General features: G+C 40.7%; 1 long non-coding RNA gene across 2 annotated transcripts in view; it reads right to left on the bottom strand.

Annotated features, from left to right (window-relative positions):
• Positions 1–16926: 16926 nt before the first annotated feature.
• LOC139045496 (uncharacterized) overlaps positions 16927–22828 on the bottom strand; it is a 41757-nt gene continuing 35855 nt past the window's right edge. The window contains exons 5-7 of one of the 2 annotated variants that reach the window (XR_011503903.1): positions 20266–20341; positions 18495–18611; positions 16927–17535 (exon numbers count right to left, since the gene is read on the bottom strand). This is a non-coding gene — a long non-coding RNA (uncharacterized lncRNA). The remainder of the gene's footprint in view (positions 17536–18494; positions 18612–20265; positions 20342–22828) is intronic. The other variant, XR_011503904.1, reaches the window with a different exon arrangement.

Here is a 22828-nt window from a genome sequence, read left to right as displayed (position 1 = left end):
TAGTACCTTGTCAGAAGTAGAGATGCAAGCATGCTTTAATTATCTAGTTTATGGCAGGTACAACCTAGTATGGCATTATATAAACATAAGGGAAGGAAGCTAACGTGCTTGAATACCTGGCATATGACAGGTACTAGTCTAATACGTCACTCACATTAGGGCCAAATAGATGTCATGTACTGAGCAGTAATACATGCTAGTTGCTATTATATTACAATACCACAAACATACATAGAAAGACACAAGTATGTACTGAGAGCTTAGTATATGCCAATGACTATTCTAGTATGCTACTCACATACAAGGGGAGGAAAAGGAGTCTGCATGAAGCATCTAGTATATGTCAGCCATTATTTTAGCATAGCATCATTCACACATAGGAAGAAAGATGTAAGCTGCATTAATTGCCTGTTATATGTCAGATATTATTCTATAAAAACTTACACGTGGGGGAAGGAAATGAGCATGCGTTCATAGTCTGGTGCATGCCAGTGCACTATTTTATAATGTTATTCACACATAAAGGAAGGGAATGAACATAAATTGAGAGCTTAGCATAAGCCGCACACTATTCTAGTATTATATTGCTCATAATTAGGAGGCAGAAAACAAGGTTACATTGAGCACCTAAAATATGCAAGGCACGATTCCACCACAATATTACTCGCATGTAGGGCGAAGGAAACAAGCAGGAATTAATCATTCAATACATGGCAGGTACTTTTTAGGACAATTCTTTCCATATGGGGAAGAAAACAGGCATGCATGAAGCACCTAGTAGATGCCAGGAACTGTTGTGGTTTGTCATTACTCACATATAGAAGAAGGAAATGAACACACAGGCAGCACATAGGTTACGCCTCTTTTAGCACAACGTAACTCACATATTGGATAAAGGACTAAGCATGAATTGATGTCAAATGTATAACAAGTACTATTCTAGGAAAATATCATCCTCACATAGGGAAAGAAAAGAGTATGCAATTAGTAACTAGTTTACGCCAGGCACTGTTATAATTCAACATTACTTACATAAAGGGGGAAGGGAAAACAATGCATTCAGTATGTAATGTATACAGAGCTCTATTTTAGGACAAACTTACTTACAGATGGGGAGAAGGAAACAAGGATGCATGAAGCACCTAATACCTGCCAGGCAGTGTTCTAATGAAACATAATTTGGACATAGAGAGAAAGAAACTACCATGCATTAGATGCCTACTATGTACCAAGCGTTATTCTAGTAAAACCTTACTCACACACAAGGGAAGGAAAATAAGATTGCGTTAAGCATCTTGTATGTGCCAGGTACTAGTCTAGGACAATGTTACTCATATACAGGTGGAAGAAAGGAGCAATCTTTGGTCATGTAGTAAATGCAAGGAACCATTCTAGGACAGCACTACTCACACGTAGGGGAAGGAAACTAACCATGAGTGTATGTAACATGCTATTCTCACATAATCTTACTCAAAGGAGAAAGAAATGAGCACACCTGGCACACCTGGTACCACCACTAGAATGCTAATACAACATTACATCTTACTGGAAGAAAAGTAGCAAGCACGCATTGAGTTCCCCACTGATGCCAGCCAGTATTCTAGTATCACTCTACTCTTACTACAAAGCAGGTAACTATGCATTGAGGGTCTAAAATGTATCAAGCACCATTCTAGGACAATGCTGTTCACACACACAGGGAAGGAGACAATATTTCATAGGGTTCCTCAAAAATGCCAGGTACAACATTACTTACAATAGAGTAAAAGAAGCAATCATCATTTATATGTACTTTTTATAAAGCAAGTAGTATTCTTGTACAAGTTTACTCACATACAGGGGAAAGGCAGTCGTGAATGGAGCATGTTATATATCCCTGACACTATTATAATACAACATAACTCACACACATTGGGAAAAGAAAGTAAAAAACACACATTAATTGCCAAAGTATGCCAGGTACTGATCTAATCAAATAACACTCTAACAAAGGGCAAGAGAAACCAGCATATCTGGTGTATCAGGTATAAACCAGGCAATATTTTAGTAAAGTATTACTCACATATAAGAAAAAGAAAGCATTCGGCCACTCACTTCCTAGTGTATGCCAGGTTCTACACTAGTAGAAGGTTATTCAGACATGAAATAAGCATACATTAAGTGCCAAGTGTATGCCAGAAAATATTCTAAGACAACACTCACAAATAAATGGAAGAATACAATTATCCATTGAATGCCTAATATTTTTCAGGCATTATTCTCATACAACACTTCACACATGTAAGAAGGCAAAGAAAATACCTCAAGCACCTGGCGTTACCAGGCATTATTCTAGTAAAACATTACTCTAATATAAGGGAAAGAAACAAGGATACACTGAGCATCTAGTAAAGGCCAGGAAGCATGCCACTACGACTTCACCCACACAAAGAAAGAAGGGGAAAGAATGCATTGAGCATCCAGTATACATCAAGCATTTACCAAAATCGCACATAAGGAATAGGAAGCAAGCATGCATTGAGAGCCTCCTATATGCCAGTTACTATTATAGTACAACATTACTCACACATATCAGAAGGAAATAAGATCACTCTGGGTACTGAATATATGCCAGACACTGTTTTAGTACACTACCCTCGCCTATGCTTATTTCCTGTCTCAACTGGACAGTAAGGATGTACTAGAATAGTACTTGAAATATATCCTAGTAGCCTATTGCTGACACGTAGTAGGAGGGATGTGGTCACACATTGAACCACTTGCATAAGACAGTATTATTCTAGGGGAAAGAAAAATGAATTCAATGTTCTCCTAATATATACCAGGTTCTATTCTATTATGACTTTATTCACACATGAGTAAAAGCGCAAAAACATGAATTGATCACGGAAAATCATCCAGAAAACATTCTGGTACAATATTACTCAGAGACGGGGAAGGAAATGAGCTGGTATATTTTGCCTAGTATAGGCCAGAAATTACTCAAGAATAGCATTGCTCACACCTAGTGGAATTAACGAAGTATTTATTGAGTCCCAGTGTAAGCAATGTGCTATTAATTACACCACGACTCACTCAGAGAATGAAATGAGCATGTAATAGGCACCTGGTAAATGCCAGACCCTATTATGTACAACAATACACATACAAGGGAAGGAAATGAGCATGTATAGAGCAACCAGTATATGAGAGCACTATTCTAGTACAACATTATTCACACAGAGGCAGTAGAAAACAAGTATAAGCGAGCAACTAGTCCATGTGAGGCACAATTCTACTACAACATATCCCATATAAAGAGAAAAACAAATAAACAGGAGTTGAGCACTTAATATATGTCAAGTATTATTGCCGTAAAATACTACTCACATATCATGCGAAGGAAGAAAACATACATTGAGTCACCAGCATATGCAAGATATTTTTTTATTACATCATTACTCATACTACGGGGAGGCAAACATTCATGCAATGAGTATCTAGTATACGCTGGACACTATTCTAATATATCATAATACTGGGAACTCCTAGGAGCATACATTAAGTGAAAATTATATGCCAGGCACTGTTTTAGTACAACATTACATACACATTGGCAAAAAGGAAGGACATATGCATCAATTGGCTATTATACACCGGGAATTATTCTAGTCAAGTGTTGTTCTAGCATAAGTGGAATGAAATAAACATACATGAAGTACCTGGTATATACCAGGCAATATTCTAGTAAAAGTATCACTCGCACATGAGCAGAGGCAGCAAATATCCATGAAGTGCCTAGTATACACACATGCTATACCAGGGCAACATTACTCTCACATAGGGTAAGAAAAAGAGCATGTATGGAATACCTAGTGTATGCCAGATGATTTTCTATTACCTTATGCTCACATCTCAGGGAAGGAATTGAGTATTCTTGGAGCACAAAGTACTGCTAAGCATTCTTCTGCTATGACATTACTCACACATTGGAGAAAGAAGGAATCACTAAATTGCTAGTAATCCCAAGTATTATTTAGGTACAACCTGACTCATACATGGAGAGAGGAAACGAGCATGGATTGAGCCCTTAGTATATGCCAGCCCCTCTTCTACTACAACCTTAGGCAAACATAGAGGAATCCTAGTATTTGACAGGTACAATTCTAGCACAACTTTATTCACACTTACGGCAAGAAAATGAACCTCTATAAAGCACCAAGTATATGCCAGGCAATATTCTAGCTCATCATTACTCACACATATGTGGAAGGAAGGTAGCATATATTTAATATTCAGTAGTATCCCATATATACATACATATATACATATGTATATATATACATATCTTATCGATTATCTTTCTATGGAAAATGCTAACAAAAGTGCATAGCATATACCTGATATTATTTGGCACAACATACTCACACGTAGGGGAAGAAAACAAGCCTGACTGGAGCAATTAGAATATGCCAAACTATATGCTAGAATAATATATACTCTCACAAAGGAGAACTGAGCAAGCATGCATTGAGCACCTAACATACGCCAGACAGTATTCTATACAATGTTACCCATATATCAGTGAAGGACATAAGATTTTTTTTGAGTGCCTGGTACTCAGCAGGTATTTTTGTAGTACAAATTTACTCTCACATAAGTGGAAGAAAATATGCGTGCCTTAAACCTGGTACTATTTACTGCAACACTACCCACACTGATGGGAAGGAATCAAGCATGCATAGAGTATGTAGTATATCTCAAGTACTATTCTAGGACAATTCGCACTCAAACATAGGGACAAGAAGCAAGCTTGCATTGAGTATCTAGTGTGTGTCGAGTCCTATTCTAGAAAGTGTCCCTCAACCATAGGAGAAGGAAGTAAGATTGAATTGAGTACCGAGTATACATCAAGAACAATTCTTGGACAACTTGACTCACTAGTAGGGGAAGGGAACCAGCATACACTGCACACCCATGTCAGCTCCCTTTCCAATACAGACTTACTCACATGTAGGGAAAGGAAGCATAAATGCACTGATTGACTAGGGTATGCCACATAATCTTCTGGTACAAGCTTACACACGTACAGGCATGGATTGAACTCCCGTTGTATGACACATTCTAGGCTACTACAGCCTTACTCACACATAGCAGGGAGGAAACAAATGTGCATTGCAAACTTAGCATATACCACACAACCTTACTCACACATATGAGAAGGAAATGAGCACGACGAAGCAGCTAGTGTCTGCCAGGCATTCTTCTAGTACATTTCTCACGTGAAAGGACAAACGAACAAGCATGCATCGAGTACTGCATATATGCCAGATATCCATCCGACGTTACTCACACAGTGGGAAGGACGCAGTCATGCAGTGAGCCACCAGGATGTTCAAGGGTCTAGTCTAGTACAACTTCATTCACATGGAGGGGGAGGTAATGGCTGCAATGTGCACCTGGTATATGCCAGGTACTACTCTAGGAAATTTTTACTCTCATATTGGGAAAGGAAACGAGTACACATTTAGTGCCAAGTATATACGTCAGCTACTTTTCTAGTGCAACATCACTCACAAATCAATGGAATGATATAAGAATGACTAAGTGCCTGATATGGCCAGAGCCAGTCTGGTGATCTGGCGGTTAAGATTCGGTGCTATCACCACCACGATCCAGGTTTGTTTTCTGGTCAAGGAACAACACCATCCATCTGTTGGTTGTCATACTGGGGGGGCTGGCTGTTGATGTGATGGTGAAAGCTGTGCCACCAGTATTTCAAACACCAGCAGGGTCACCCTTGGTGGACAGTTTTCAGCAGAGCTTCCAGACTAGAACAGACTAGGAGGAAGAAAGAGTTGGCCTACCACTCCTGAAAAAAATGGCCATGAAACCCTATGAATAGTAGTGGAGCATTGTCTGATAAAATAGCACCGGAAGTGCGAGGATGGCACAAAAAGACCGGGTGGGGTTCCACTCAGCTGTACATAAGGTCGCTAAGAGTCAGAAACAACTCGAGGGCGCTAACAACGACATTTATCAGGCACTATTCTAGAATAATTACTCACTCATAGAAGAAGAAAACAGGCATGCAAGGAGCATCTGATCTTGCCAAGCACTATTTTAATACAAGATAACCCACAATTAGTAGAAAGCGAGCATGTATGCATTAAGTGCCTGAGTAAGCTGGGAAGTCATCTTGCAACCTTAGTCTTACATAGAATGAAGACACTATTCATAAATTGCATGCCTAGGTTAAGCCAAGCCAAGCAATGAGCTCCAAGTACATGCCAAACACTAATCTAGTATAACATTACTCTCTCATAGGAGGAGAAAGCATGCACACATTAACATGTAATACGTAACTGATACTACTCAAGTACACACACCCATACATAGAGGAAGGGAAAAGCCTGCATGGAGCGCCTACTATAGGCCAAACTGTATGCTAGAATAGTTTTACGCACCCATAGGGGAATTAAGCAAGCATGCACTGAGCACCTAGTATATGCCAGACCCTATTCTAATGCAACCTCACCCACTCATTAGTGAAAGACATGTTTTTTTTTGAGTGCCTATGTTGGTTTGCAACCTCAGGAGCTTCCTGGGTGAAATTTGAAACTTGCTCCATACACTGAGGGCAAGGTGAGACCAAAGAAAGGGGCAGACCACTCTACATTGGTAGGTGGCAGGTTTAACAGGCAAAGGAATTGGCATATGAGGCTTGTCTTGGATGACTGCACGATGTGTATCTGCCTGCCAGAATCTTAAAGTATATAGAGAGGGCCTAATGGGGTTCCATTACATATACAGCACAGATGGTCTCAACATCTTACTCTCTCAAGGTTGCGTCTTTGAAATGGCTCTGGCTAAGGGAACAGTGGGTGGAATGTATAGTCCAAGGATGAGGAGAGGATAGGCAGCCTCCCTTTGCCTGGATCCAGCTCCTGGGTCAGGCTGCAGTCACGTCCTCTCGATGACCTCCTCCAACACTCCACGCCTCATGACCGGCTCTTACAATCTTACACGCTCCCCTCTTCTGCTATGAGCCCTGAACAGTCAGCAAGGAGTTTCATTAGCATGGAGGTGGCTCGTTTGGTGGCATTCTGGCTACACTGGGGGCAGATGCCACAGCAACAATGCAGGCACATGCAAGAAAAAACCCAGATCAAGATAATGATTCTCAAAATAAGTAACATTCTTTTTCCTCAAAAGCACCATGATCTGAACCATCGATTTATTAAGCCCCCAGGCTGGGGGTCGAATCACCCATGGTGTTCACTTGTGTCTTTATGTGATTTAACAAAGACAATAAATTAGCAAACTTGTCAGGTCTGAACACACAACATTCTTCTTGGATAATAGCACAGGTGCCTCCTTGTGAGGCAATAATAATGCTCAAGTCCATCCTGTTTTAAAGGACAGCTTTTTTTCATTAGATTTTTCAGTGTTCAGTAAAGACAGGCTTTGCTGGCTATCCTTTAAGGCTTGTTGGGTGAACTTACTAAGGGCTTCTGTGTGTGTTAGAATGTCTTCCAGGCCATGGAGGGAACAAAGATGGTGGCCAAATGATTGTATCAGTGGAAAACAGAATGTACCCATCTGGCCTTGAGAAGGGGAGGTTGGCAGCTTTAGGAAGTTGGCCTGGTGTACCATGTTGGCCGGGGAAGGCAGCACTGTCAGGAGGGCGAGATGGACTGGGGGTGGGATAGGCCAAACCAGGACCCACACCTTCTTACATCTGTCAATGGTGTATGTTCCGTTCCAGGTATAGTGCATTTCAAGAGGTCCGGCTTGCAGCAAGACAACAGGATCCCAAAGGAGATTGGAACCAAACCCTATCTGCCTGCAATTCACCTGAACAACAGTGAAAATTATTAACCGAGTATTTTTCACAGATAAAACATATTTCTCTCTAATTTTTCTTATTTCCTATGCTAAAATTGCATGCAATCTTTTATGTCTGATAGCCCTTTAGGATACTTCAATAGCCTCTGCCGTTTAGACGACATTTGTGTTATAAATCCTGATATTCCATTGTGATTTAACCACATCTCTGAGTTAATTTGAATCCTGGATGTTTGCAATGAACTCCCTGTTTCAGCTTCTTTCCCTGTACTTTTCCTGTTCTGGTTTTTAGCTACTCTGACTATTTCTACGTTTTATAAATATTCCTGAGAGATTTATAATACAATATAATGCAATTGTCCTGTTTTTGTTGGCTTCTTCTATACCCTTCATCTTAAATAATATTACTGATATCTTTGCCTCCCCTCATTTTCAAATCTCATCTCTGACGCATGTGTTTCCTGTGAAGCTGGCCTGCCATGCCACCTTTGTTTAGCAGAAGCGAGATGCTCTCAACTATTCTCTTTTGGATCATTTGCCGTTGTTTGATTTTCTGTTCATTCTTATGGCAGCCTGAATCCATCTTCTTTATCTTCCCCATCTATTCCTGAAAGCCTGGTTGACTGTATTACCATTTTTTTTATTGTACCTGGGGATCTAATAATAGCACTTATTTCAACAGGTCATTAGGCTGCCTACCTCCTTTAATTCTGGCATAAACCAGGCAAATTCCTTTCAATTGATCTGATCCAGAAAGAATAGAATGAGACCTCCTTGGGACTGGTTTTACTCAGTCAGAAGGAGTGTGATCTAAAAAGAATTATAACTGATCAAAAATTTTCAAGTTCATCCTGCAGTTTCCAATTTTGAACATTTTGAACCAAAGAAAATCTTTTTATCTTGTTCACCTGATTCAAGTAGTTTCGATAGGTTTAAATAGACCTAGATGAGCCCAAATTAATTTAAACTAATGAGAACAATTTTGAGTAAGCCCAAACTGGTTTAAATTAGAACCTGTGTAACCTATGTAAACGTGTCGAGCCATCTTTATAAAGCTCATGGGCATCTGTGCAAGCTTCTCCCAGTTGCAACCAACCCAAATGATTGAATGGATTTGAACTCTCAGAAAAGTTTAACATTACATTAGAACCATTATTAATTAAACATATGTTTGTTGAGTTCATTTGTTTCTGATAAACTAACCAAAACTGATTTGAGCCTGGCCGAACAGGTCCTGATTTATTTAGCAAATCATCACAAAGTTTTCCTCACAAAGTCCTCCTAACTTTTTGCTCCTTTGTGCTTGATATATATGCCAAAAATATATCTAATTTGTGGGTTGATCTTGAGGTCTTGATCTCAGAAATCTGAATTACAGCAAACACCTTGGTTTCATCCCAAACAAATTCATTTGTCCTGACCTCAAAGTTGCAGTTTCTAAAGTTGAACTCATTTCCTTCAAAGCGAATCTTCTTGGCCTTTAAGGAGAAGATGCTGAGGCAGGCAGCTGATGAAATTCTAGGAAGAAAGTCCTGGAATAATCACTTTACATACACTATCTCATCCATCCCCTCAAGAACTCTGTGAAGTGTCTGCAATGCTGCCTCAGTTTCCAGGAAAATAATCATTCCTAAGAGACACACATCAGAATTATTTTAAACTTTCTTTGGGAGCCTCTTTACTCAGGTGTACAACCCCTAAAAGGGGCTTCTGTGGTCCCACCATTCTGAGTGTGGTTCTGTAGACCTGTGGCCACAGAAATCCCTTTGTAGTGAGTAATTGTTTACCTGGTCCAAGACCGTGGACAACCCTGGTGCTCACCTTCATGTTTTCCTTCACTCCGGGCAATGCTTCTATTCATATAGCTGTACAAACCAGGCTATGTTCCAGAGGACAATACCTAATCTGCACTTTTTTTAAGAGTTTAATTTGGGTTCCAGAGTAACACCATTCTTGCTGAGGTTCACTCGGGCTGTGCTTCCCTGCCTCTGTAAGGATGCGGGGTCTTTCCTTCTCTACCGTTAGAAGTTCCGCAATGAATGTGTTGGTTCACGCTGCATGGTCTCTGGCTGTTGCAAAAGTCCTTCTCTGGCTGACCTTTACTTCTTCTCTGTGTTTTTCAAGACCACCCTCCCTTGTTGTCAACCTCTCCTTGCAGATTCTTCAATGAGTAAACAACACGACATGGTCTAATGGTCAAATGCATTTGGTTTGAAGTCAGGCAGACTGGATGTAAGTTCCAGTTGTGTCACCTGTGTGATCCCGGCAGCTTATCCAAACTTCAGTTTATTCATCTGTAAATGAGGATAATTACAGGACCTTCTTATGGTGGCTACAAGGATTAAATTAAGATCTCTATGTAAAGTACTTGACCTTGCACAGAACGAGGGCCCAATAAAGGTTAGCTAGTGCTACAACTATACAACAATGACTTTATATATAACTATGATTGTTATTATCTTATATTCAAATATATTGCTCTAATTCCAGAAGTAAGTGTAGTTATCCTCTTTTATTAATAAAGAAGCAGATTCAAACAAGTCAAGTAACTTAGCAAAGGTCACCCAACACTACTCGATGTCACTGGCATCAGTACCTGCCTCTGAGTAATCTAAAGTCAGTGCTCTTTCCCCCATTTTTAATACTATATTCTCACTCACTGATATTCCCTAGGTCCTTTCATCTCTTGTTTTCCTCCTTTCCTCTTTTCACTTTGTATTGAAGGCAAACAAAGGGGACCACTTGCTTTTACTTTCCCTTCCCAATCTTCCCTAATTCCTCCCTGCCTCCCTGCCTCTGTTCCTCATTTGTTCCCTAAGGCCTTTCTCTCATTTATAACAGATGGTGATGACTCACTCCACCCCAGCTATGAAAGAGAGAAGTTAAATTCAGAGTTGAGATTTCCTGAATGGTCTGTTTCTCCAACTATGGAATTTCATTTTAATGTTTTCTTTCCCCCTCCAGGTTCTACACTACTCTAGGCTGCACCATATGCTACACCACTTGCTTTTATTGGGCTACCCAGAAATGCCCCTGGAAATTCCTCTTCCTTTCCTTCATTTGAAGTGATCAGCTCTCTATATTCACATCTGCTGTGAACCACTCCCCTCTCACCTCTTCCAAAGTGGAATACTAGAAAATATTTGCTAAAGCTAGAAGATGAACAAATGTCTTGTACTGACATAAAGTGGCCCTAGAAAGCTGAATAGCTGAAATAGTGCTTTGGATAATAATGAAATAATAATGATAATAATAATAATAATAAAATGCCCTCTTCTCCCTAAAGGAACCCCTGGGGAGAGGAACAGTTGGAACTAAAACCTATGAAGTCCTAATAAGCCAAAACCGTTGGATTATGACCCATATCATGAATGTAGCAAGAACCTAGTACTGGGAAGTGGTGGAGAGGAAGGGATCCCATGATGGTTAACATGAAGGCCAAAGTCATCCCTTAGAGGTAGCTGAATCCCCAGTGATCCAGCACTTTCCAAACCAGCGTTCCTTGGAACACTATTATATAGGACATAATGTAGGAGTTGCAATTTTATAAATGTTCTAGATTTAAATAAATCTGAAAATTGTGAGTTAAACAAGTAAATTTTTTTTCTCTGAGGCAGGCATCTGAGAACCTTTAATGTGTTAATACACGTGTATTAAGGAAGGAGAAAAAAAGTATTTCCCAAACAGAGTAATGAAAAGGCATCTATTAGCATCTCCCAGAACTTGTATATTGTGGACTTACATTTGGGAGATGCTGATTTAGATGACTGTTGATAGTTGAACTACCAAACTGGCAAGCAGGTAAAGGCAAGGGCAGGAAGTTCCGGCCCACAGAGATTCTTACAGATAAGTGGATAGCAGTATAACTTCATGGAGTGGTCTATTCACAGCAGGGCTTCAGGAGATGTAGAGAGAACCGGTGAGGAAGAGACTGAGCCCCTGAAAGCAGTGCTCAGTTTTAGCCAGCATTCTAGTCAAATGGGACGTAGGGTTAGAATTCCCAGTCTCTGGAGGAGACCATGAGCTAGTCAAAGAATCCAAGAAAGAGGACAAGAAGTATGCGTGAGCCATCACGTCAGAAGTAGGAAAAGTGATACGACTCCCAAACTATAGTGTCCTGCCCAGCCTACATCTCCGGCCCACCAAGTAGCAGATCTATCTATAGAAGATTAATTACATCTTCTCCACTAAATGGTAGAAGACAAGTAAACAGCGTATATCCTGTCCTGTTATTAATTCAGAAAATGAGGGAAATCTTTCTGTACACATTATATGTACTCATAGATAAAGCTGTGGAAAGCTGGACAAGACTACCCAAGGAGAAGTTAGGAAAGAGTTGATAACTAAAGTTCTTGGTGTGGCCTGGGTTGATGAGGTTCCATAATTTTTAGATGTTCGCATTATGAGTTAGAAAACTCATGAATTTCTCTCTGTTTGATCACGTATTTATTCAAAAGCCATTTGGAGCCATCATGATACTCACTGTGCTGCATCCGGCACTTTAAAATTAAAAAAGAATAATTGATGTGCTTCCAATTCCAAGCTGATACGACCTGTCATCTGCAAAGAATAAACTATAAAGAGTCCCCTTTCAAGCAAAGTAAAGAGGCCAGGAAGGAGAAATGTATAGGATCTTGATGATAAAGAAACTGATGACGGGTACCACCTGCAACTTCGACCCAACATTAGTGCTAATCATCTCGAAATAATAAATTTATGAGAGTGCCCTCCCAAAGCAAAGGTCTTCACTTTTACAGACATCTAAAAAGAATATAAACCCTGCTGATCTCAAAACATTACTCATGTGATTACTGACAGGACATAATGACCAAAGTTCTTAGTGTAAAATCATGGAAAGGCATAGCCAGTGTTTTTCAAGTATTTTTTAATGGCACACTGAGTTCTGAGCATTGGACATGTAAGATGTTGTCCTTGTCTTCAAGGGATTTAGAGTTTAATCAATTAAAAAGAACACTGTTTTGAACCAAAACAGAAGTATATAGATGGGAGCAAGAACCAACAGGCTTGTTGCTTATGACATTTACACAGTTCTGCAGCTGAGCCACAGCGGCCCTGTAGACTGTGCTGGAAGAGACCAACAGCTTTGGCAGTTGCCTACTTTAGTACTTACGTAATTAACGTGTGTTACAGAATTCACTACCGAATTGATAAATAACATTTACCTAACATTAGTTCATTGTTAATAACATTTATAAATCATTTACAACTTCTCAGAAATGGTGCTAAGTACTTTATCTGCCTTACATCATTTAATTTTAAAAACAACATTGTAACTCAGGTACTATTATTATTTTCAACTTATATAAGGGGAAGAAAATAGAGAGGTTAAGGGACTTGCCCAAAATCAGCCAGCTAGGAAGAAGAAAAGCCAGGATTTCAACCTAGGCATTATGAATCCAAATCCCAAGTTATTAACCACTGAAAAGAATCCCAGTGTGCAACAATGAGCCTCAACTGGTATCTAACTGGTAACATCATAGTGACTTAATTTGGGCTGAGAGCATTGCTACTAGACAGAATACAACAGAACTCCTTTTTCTTACCGAAACCTCTAGTATTCCAATGTTCTAAGAAAATGCTGGGCTTCATTCCCAGGCAGGCATAGGCAACACTAATTACACTAATTAGTAGGTTAAAAATGGTACTAATTATCAAATGTACTAATAATAATGATTATACATAACCTTGCTCAGCCAAAAATCTGTAAAATAGCCAACTAAACGAGTCTGCATAATTTGCTCAAAACTTTAGTTTTTGTTCTGTTCTCTGCTTCCTATTTTAGGCCCCTTGATCCTGTGAGTCATCCTCAGGCTTGAACAAGTTCAGCCCTGGAGCCCTTCGCTGCCCTCATTTCTCCTCCCTCTCTTGGCAGGGCTTTCATTCACAGCCTCAGAGAGTCTTAGCTGTAACCTAGGAAAGCCCCCGGCAGAGAAAAAGCTGTTCAACCAAACACACTTAAAAATTAAAACAATGCCCTTCGTTGTGTCTCCATTCCTTCTCCCACAGTTCTGTAAAGAACCAAAAGCTTCACGTTACAGGACTTCAGATGTGACAGAATCTGCAACATGAGCTGAATGTACCAATGATATACTTCCTATGATGTTCCTAAAACCAATTTGGTTCTAAGTCTCACCCTTCAGTGGATGCTGCCTCCTGGCACACAGGAGTGATGGCATTTACTGCTTCATACAATCATAACGAGGATACACATCAAACCTAATTTTCTCAAGGCAAGGAATTATCAGGAAAACAAAATGTTCTCAGTTGAAGTATTGGAGGAGTAAAGGGTGCTTGCTTAGATTCTCCATGAACAGATGCATTGCACAAGTCCAGGAGAAAAATATAAATATGCCCTTTTTCTGCTCGATTTGGTGGCCTACTGGAACTTCCAGACTACACTGTCCAGGAAAATGTTCACTATTAACATTCCAACTTATCTCATATTAACACACACATGCGCTGAGCTTCAGCGTCATAGAGGATTCCCTTTAGCAAAGCACCACTGCTGATATTTCATAGCCAGTTGTTGAGATTTCATGTGAAATTAGTGACTCCATCTTAATACAGCCTGCACAGAAGAGAAATGAATAATATTGAGAATGACAAAGTGAAACCCGTGGGACCCTTGTGGGAATGTTGTTTACTTGTGACTTTGAAAGTAGGTAAACATCACTGGTGGAGAACTATCTGAGCTGTGGTAGAATATTGAGTAAAGATTTATAAAGTGGAGTATTTTGCCAGATTTTTTTAAAAAATCACATATTTGAAAAAAACTACCAATTTGGTATCTCATTTACTCACTGGCAGAATCTCCATTTGGCCCTCAACAGTCTACATCTCAAGCTCTGGCTGTGCCTTTCCTTTCGAATGCCTTGTTCTTGTTCTTGCTCTTACTTCGACTTATTCAGCTTTGAGACCATATCAGGATCTATAAGCTATTCCTGACAGCGGTAGGTATTCAATAATCACTTGTTCAAAAGTTGTTGAATCTTTACCACCTTCCTCAGACAATTTACCTCTTGCTAGCTATTTGCCCACTCTGACCTTCCAAGTTCATGACTTTAATTCTATCTTTCCTGTGATTTGCCCCGTGTCTCCCAAATTCCAACTTCCTGTTTCTCTACCCCCAGTGCTGAGCCGTGGAATGAGGGTGTTGTACATTTCATCACAACAATACAATAGCAGGCCTGGTGGACCACAAGTTTAACCCTAGCAGCCCCAACATGATCTGGCACAAGGCCCAGGGTGTGGCCCATAGTGATGTTGGATGTGCCTGCACAGGCATGGACTTGCTCCTTGAATCTCTGGGTCACTGCCCCTGCCCAGATGTTTCATTATAACCCTAAGATGGCCTCTGACTCTTTCTTGTGTTCACCTCATAGTTACAACCACACATTCTGCGTTTTGAGAATTTCCAGTAAGTTTTCTAAACAAGTTGAGAGAGTGCCATGAATGTTTAGCAAATTTCCAGCTAGAAAAGAATGTGGACTGGAGAGAATGTTCTTTGCTTAAAGTATACAGTAATTGTTCTTGAGTTAACTTAAACCAATGACAGCAACAACAACACTTGTTTTCCCAAGACAGAGGCCATACAAATGAAGTAAACAGAAGAGAAGAATGCTGGAGGAATGCATTTTAATCATCAAGGAGAATTAGATCAAGACAGCCTGCTTTGAAGAAACAAAGCCAAAGAAAACAATAAAACAAGCTATGATAATTCTAACCAGATTCCGGCATTACCTATTGTCTCAAAGGCTGATGGAGTAAATATTTTCTGTATATAAAAGAGCTACTTTTTTTCAACTCTGCAGAAGCCAAACTGCCTTAAGTTGGTAAACCCATCAATGATCATTTGACTTCTTTGCTTTCTTCTTGTTATGGCTTGGGAACATGTGTACAGATTATGAGTGTGAGGAGGAAGACCGATAGATGATTGACTTTTTTCTCCTGTGGAATAAGTGGACCAATGAATTGCCTAAGTTTTTTGAAAATGACCTTAAATGCAGTGCAAGCAAATCTTCCTTCTCCCCACAGCTTCCTGCTGTTCCTCACTTTATCTTGAGTTATTTCAATGCTTCTATCCAATATCATCATGTGGTGTAAAATGTAGTGAATAATTCACATCACAAACAAGGAAATGATTTCGCTGTAAATGATGACAAGCCTGAGGTGAGAAAAACCAATAAGTCTGTTTTACCTTAAAGCCCAATGTTGGAGAATTCTCAGAGTATCTCAATAAGAACTGGCATTGCATCAGAGGACCATAAAGACACTAGAGCTGAAATTAAGAATGTATTCAAAACATAGCAAGGTTTTCCCCCAAAATCGCCCAAATCTTTCCTAACTCTCACTGTTTCCCACATCACTGAATTCCTGTAGTAATTATTAGTCTGAAGCATTGACTATGCTGGTTGTACTATTTCAAGATATGTGTGTGTGTATACACGCTGTCAGTGCCCCAAAAAGAATTTTAATAACTGTGAGAGAAGAAATTATATCTTACACTAAAACCACGTTTTGTAAATAAAGTGCTGAAACTCTCATTCTAACCAATTAACATACTCTTTTCCCACTCATCCCGTTTCCATCACCTCAAACTCTCATGCTACTTACATTTGTGTGTAAATGGGGGAAGGGGGACACGTGGGCTGGTGAACCTGGTTCCAGTAGTAAGCATCCATTATTTATTTGTGCTCTTTTGGGGTAAAGGTGCTCTAAGATAAAGTCTTGATAGTCTACATGGATTCTATAGTCATAAAATGATTTGCTTTTCCTTTTTTCTTTCTGATCCCTTTTACACAGCTTTGAGCACACTGCAATTGCTCAACAAACACCTGTTAAAAGTAAGCTTTGCCTGAGTTGATTGACTGATATTTTAGAAGACAAACGGCATTTAGTACCTGCTCAAGTAAAAATTTTCCACCCTTTTTTAAGATTCAGAATTATGCCTGGGGACATAGATTTTCAGGGCTCAAATGTTATTTTTGAACAATTGTGTCTTTTTTTCCTAAATGGTCCTCTTTTTATTATTTTTTAGCACTCCAGGGATACTTCTCTTTTCTTTTTTTTTTTTTTTTTTGGATAAGGAAGCTTGGCCCTGAGCTAACATCTGTGGCTGATCTTCCTCCTTTTATTTTTTTCTTCCCCAAAGCCCTAGTACATAGTTGTGTATCCTGGTTGTAAGTCCTTCTAGTTCTTCTATGTGGGATGCCTCCACAGCATGGCTTGGTGCGGGGTGTGTAGGCCCACTCCAAGCTTCCGAACTGGCGAACCCCAGGCTGCCGAAGCAGAGTGTGCGAACTTAACCACTATGTTACCGGGCCGGCCCCTGAACACTTGAGTCTTGAAGACATAGACTTAAGGAGACTTGCCCTTGTCTTCCCCTCACCCCTACCACCTGCTCGGCCCACATGTGAGTTGAAACAAAGCCCTGTTTAGACTTCCAGGCAGCGGAGGAGCAGCAAGGTGCTCACCTTCGTGCTTTCATGGCACCTGTTCTTGATGGAAGGTGTTGGCAAAGGCAGTTTGGTGACCTGGCCCCGCCTCACTCTTAAGGAGAGAGTGCCCTCCCCAGTGGTGCAGTAAGGAAGCAAGTGGAGAGAAAGCCCTTTGGAGGGTGGACCCTAACACAGTTACTCTCTCCCCAACACAGGAGGTCAGATCTCTCAATATCCATCTGATTTGTGCCTGCAATAGAACAGGAGAAATAAAAAGTTTAGAAATTGAGAGCACATTTTTTAGTTCAAAAATTAAAAGTTTTGTGGGGCTAGCCCCGTGGCCGAGTGGTTAAGTTCGCATGCTCCGCGGCAGGCGGCCCAGTGTTTCGTTGGTTCGAATCCTGGGCGCGGACATGGCACTGCTCATCAAACCACGCTGAGGCAGCGTCCCACATGCCACAGCTAGAAGGACCCACAACAAAGAATATACAACTACGTACCGGGGGGCTTTGGGGAGAAAAAGGAAAAAAATAAAATCTTTAAAAAAAAAAAATTAAAAGTTTTGACTTCTAATTTATTATTTTATTTGTGTGTCCTTAGCAAGTCTTTTAAATTCTATAAACATAAATGTTTCTTATTTGTTAAAAAGGAATAATAATGCATGTTTTGCCTACTGTTGGTATTACATTAATGATATATTTTAAGGTGCTTTAATAAACTTGAGTGTGCTATGCAACTGACGGGTATTACTCCCATGGGGTAGAGCGGGAGAAGGAGCATGTTAGAAGAAGGGGCGCCTTTTAGGTAAACCTGATAGAGTAATTGTGGTTTAAGTATTTCCATAAAAATCAAAGTCATATTACACATGATCGTCTTTCACTTAATTATAGAGCAGAGACTCAATCATGTTTTTACTTCACATAATATTTAATTAGATTTTACGCTCTTTCTGTAGAGGAATGTTTGGACAAGTGTGACAATATTGTAAAAGATACCATGTGGACTTAAAGTATGTAGTATACAATTAATTCAAAATTATTTAAAGCAATAAAATATTCACCTGATAGGCCATTAAGCTACCGGTAAATTTCATATTGTTTTAATTGTGCTTAATACAAATTAAAAGAAAAAAAGTATTTTTAATATTTTGGCGTTGATGGGTCTTATGGTGGAAGGTCTAGTACATTTAGTCCTGCCACTGTTACTTACATAAGCAATAGGCATGGCAAGAAGGAAGATCCAGAGGCCTTTGGATTCCAGCTGCTAATACCATGCCCGCAACAGTCATTTTCCGATTGTGATCCACGGGGAACCCCAGGATTGCAGCTGGAGGCAGGAGAGAGAAAAGGCAGGGATGAAGTAGGGAGGATTAAGAGCCCCCTCTCCAACTTGGCTTCATCTAAAGCAGCGCTGCTATTTTACGTTGTGTGTACAGGGCTTCTATGTAAAAGTACGTTAGAAATAAGAACTCCTCCGCTTCTAAAGATAGTTTTCATCCCTGTTGTAGGGGAAAGAGCCCAGGATAAGGAATTAGGAAATCTTCATCTCGCCTGTAGTTTTGTGACCCCGGGCAAGTCATTTATCCTCCCTGGGGCATAGGTTTTTGTATCCATAAAAACAAGAAGATTGAATTCAATATGTTTCATTGTAAACTAATTTAAAGGTTTCTGAAATATGAGCTCTTGGGGAAAATATTAGGATGAAGTATCGGGAAGCTAAACATTTCAAACTCCAACTGGAGCTGGCCAATCCACGGAGCGTGAAGAGATCCACCTACCCAGCCACGGGGAGGTATGTGGCCCCCTCTCTAGCTCACTGACAGTCCACGTCCTCCCTCACCATACCACATTCTCCTCTCTTGGAGTCAGCATCTCGGTCAGGCCAGACCTACTTTAACTAGGTTACAGCCACAAAGATGTGTCCATCCTACTGCTCAGGGTTACAGCTAATGCAGAACCTTTCATAGAAATGATCACAAATAATCTAATTATAAATAAATGTACAAATCTGCAGGATAAAGTCATATAAAGTATATAAGTCTCTCTAAATTATCCCACACATGAAGATGAAGAAAGCAGAGTGGCTCTGTTGAAGTGCTGCGGGGACGAAGTGATAGAATGTTGACCCCCACCTTCCATCAACTCTCCCCCACCCACCCTGAGGCATCTCTGGTTACATCAGGGCTCTGAGGAACCCTGCTTGAAAACCACTGCACAACCAGACCCCTTTAACATATTACCACATACTGCAATCATTATTTTACTTTTTCATAATGTCCACCTCATTTTTACTTCAATAATCATGGAATTCAAAACTGGTCCTTTGGGAAGACATCCCTAAAAATCTGCACTTTAAATTACGGCAGGACTTGAAGTCACTTTATACTTGTTAAGAACAAGTTTGATTCGTGCATTCTTGTCTCTCTGTCCTTGTTCCTGTGGAAAGAGGGGATTAGAGCTAGGTTGACGCTTGCTCTCCTACTTCTAAATAGGAAAATCATCCTGCTTTCAAAATCTATCACTGCTGAGGGGCCGGCCTGGTGGCACAGCGATTAAGTTTACACATTTCACTTCGGTGGCCCAGGGTTCGCCAGTATGCACCGCTTGTCAAGCCATGCTGTGGCAGGCATCCCACATATAAAGTAGGGGAAGATGGGCACAGATGTTAGCTCAGGGCCAGTCTTCCTCAGCAAAAAGAGGAGGATTGGTGGTGGATGGTACTCAAGGCTAATCTTCCTCAAAAAACAAAACTCTGTCACTGCTGAGCACCGCTAACTTTACTTGGATGCAATGCAGGGGAAAAAAAAAAATTGCCTTTAGGACATGAGAAAAATTCTCATTGACATCTTTATTCTTTGGTTCCTCACCACATTCTTGCTGCAAGAAATTAAAAGGCTATATAACCTTAGCAAGAAATATAGTTGAACTAGATGCACAAAAATCAAGGCTGCTCCCCTTAGCCATCAGGCAAATAGACTCACCTGAGTGGTGCCAGGAGCAGGGGAGGAGGGAATGGAATACCACCTCTGCCAACAGCCAGCCAAATCGCAGTAGAACCTGCTAAGAAAACCTGAGTGGTCAGGTGAGGTCATTGATGGCCAGATAGAGGTATAACAGGATTAATGCCCAAGAAATGAGAGGGAAAGAAGTTGTGAAGAATTACTGGTGTACCCAATTCTGGGGAACCCAAAATGGCATAAGAGAGACATGAAGTGTCTGGAGATCCATTCTGGAAGCTGGTGGGAGTAAGGGGAAGAGTTCTGAATGTGACACTGAGAAGTTCAACTTATATACTCCTACGTTTTATAGGGACTTTTCCCACATTCCTTAAGAGATGGCAGTATTTGAAAACTGACAGGGCAGGTTACTTTGTGTGTGTGTGTGTGTGTGTGTGTGTGTGTGTGTGAAGGAGATGGGCCCTGAGCTAACATCTGTTGCCAATCTTCCTCTTTTTGCTTGAGGAAGATTGTTGTTGAGCTAACATCCTCCATTTTATGTGGGACGCCACCACAGCATGGCTTGACGAGCAGTGCTGGGTCCACACCTAGGATCCGAGCCTGCGAACCCGGGCCGCCAAAGCAGACTGCACAAACTGAACCACTACGCCACCAGACTGACCCAAGCCAGATTACTTTTAAAGAGACTAAGTAGGAGGCTGGCCCTGTGGCCAAGTGGTTAAGTTCGCACACTCTGCTTAGGCAGCCCAAGGTTCAGAAGTTAAGGTCCTGGGCATGGACCTACATACCACTCATCAAGCCATGCTGTGGCAGCATCCCACATGGAAGATCCAGAATGACCTACAACTATGTACTGGGGCTTTGGGGAGAAAAAAAAAAGAGGAAAATTGGCAACAGATGTTAGCTGAGGGCAAATCTTCTTCACCAAAAAAAAAAAAAAAAACCAGAAAAAAAGAGAGAGACTAAGTAAAGTTCTATAATTACAGGTGAAGGGAGAACCTTCTATCAATTTCAATGAAGCAATGTTGTCTTCTTTCCAGGAAGATGCCAGGTAAATTCCTGGCAGTGGGTACCACCAACACAGCATCAGCTGATCACAGCCACATGATAGGTCCATGAGGGCCAGACACAGTTCCAAACCACCATCTTTCTCTGTCTTTACCAAGTAGCCCCTAATCTCCTTAAGACTCGAAACTCATCTGTGACCTCAAAGCTCAAGCAGTGTGCTCAGATGACATGCCTAGGTCTAGCCTCAGGCTCTTCTTCCTCCATCCCAATATTAGTTGCTTCCTCAGTCCTCCTCCCACCCAAATTCCTAGAATCTATTATCGTATAATTCAGGAGCGCTCAGCATACCTCCGGCTTCTGTATCTGATTAACTAGTCCAAGTAACGCTAGAGGAGAGAAGAGCAAGGCATTTCCAAAAATCTTTTAGAAAAATGAAAGAATTAACTTTTCTCTCTGAGAACAATGGGCACCATCATTAAATAGTCAGGATTGTCAGCCAGAGTCAGGTCCCTCTGGTTCTCCCAACTGGAATCGGGAGAAAGGATGGAGAATACCAAGACTGTCTAACCATCAAAGTAGAAGGATGCTTTGGAAAATGTGTTTATTGTTTTTTAAAATGTCCTGAATGGTCATGCATTTATCTGATATCTTAATCTCCTGACTTTAGCCTCAGACAGTCATGAATTTTCCACCTTTCCTACCTGGACACTACTTCTCAAAGTCCCTCAGAGCTCCCAGGCCCTGTGAGTCTTTATCATATATCACCATCCAAGGTAGACAGGACCAAGTATATGCTCATCACATCAATACCCAAAGCTCTGAATTGCCTTTTCTGTTTAGGATCAGACATATTGAGTCCAAAATCCTCAAGTTCCCCTCTGCCCTCCAAGATTTTGTAAATCTCTGTACCTGCTTTTGAATGACATCACAACCTTGGATACATGTTGGAATCACCTGAGAAGCCTTACAAACTATGGCGAGATCCTGACTTAACTGGTCTTAGTTGGGACTTGGGACTCAGAACTTATTTTTAAAGGCCCCGTCAGGTGATTCTAACATGCAGCTCCAGTTGAGAACCCTTCTAGAGCAGTGGTTCTCCATGGATGGGCTCACTAAATCAGAAACTCGGGATGGGGCCCAGCAATGTGTCTTTCAAAGCCCTTTTAGGGGATTGTGATGGCTGCTTAAGATTAAGAACCACTGTTCTAGAGCATAGCAGCAAATACTATGACATTTATTCTCAAAGAGTGGTCCCCATTATCAGCAGCAGCATCTGGATTATGTGGGAATTTATTAGAAATACAAATTCTTGGGTTCTACCCCGAGACCTTCTGAATCAGGAACTCTGGAGGTGGACCTAGGTAGCTGGGTCTTAACAAGCTCACAGATGGTTGGAAATCACTGCTCTTTGAGAAAAAGAACCCATAAAAATAAAGCTTTTGATATTCAGACATGGGAAGAAGAAGGAAGGAAAGGAAAAAGGAAGAAAGGAAAGCAGGATGGGAAGGTGGGAAAGCAGGCAGGGGCAGGTGGAATATGGTTTGTTTTGCAGTCTTGTACTAGATGGTTCTGATCCTTA

Source organism: Equus asinus, chromosome 6 (genome assembly GCF_041296235.1).
Source record: "Equus asinus isolate D_3611 breed Donkey chromosome 6, EquAss-T2T_v2, whole genome shotgun sequence".
NCBI lineage: Eukaryota > Metazoa > Chordata > Mammalia > Perissodactyla > Equidae > Equus > Equus asinus.
Note: the sequence above shows the minus strand (reverse complement) of the source record. Positions and strands in the feature narration are given on the sequence as shown.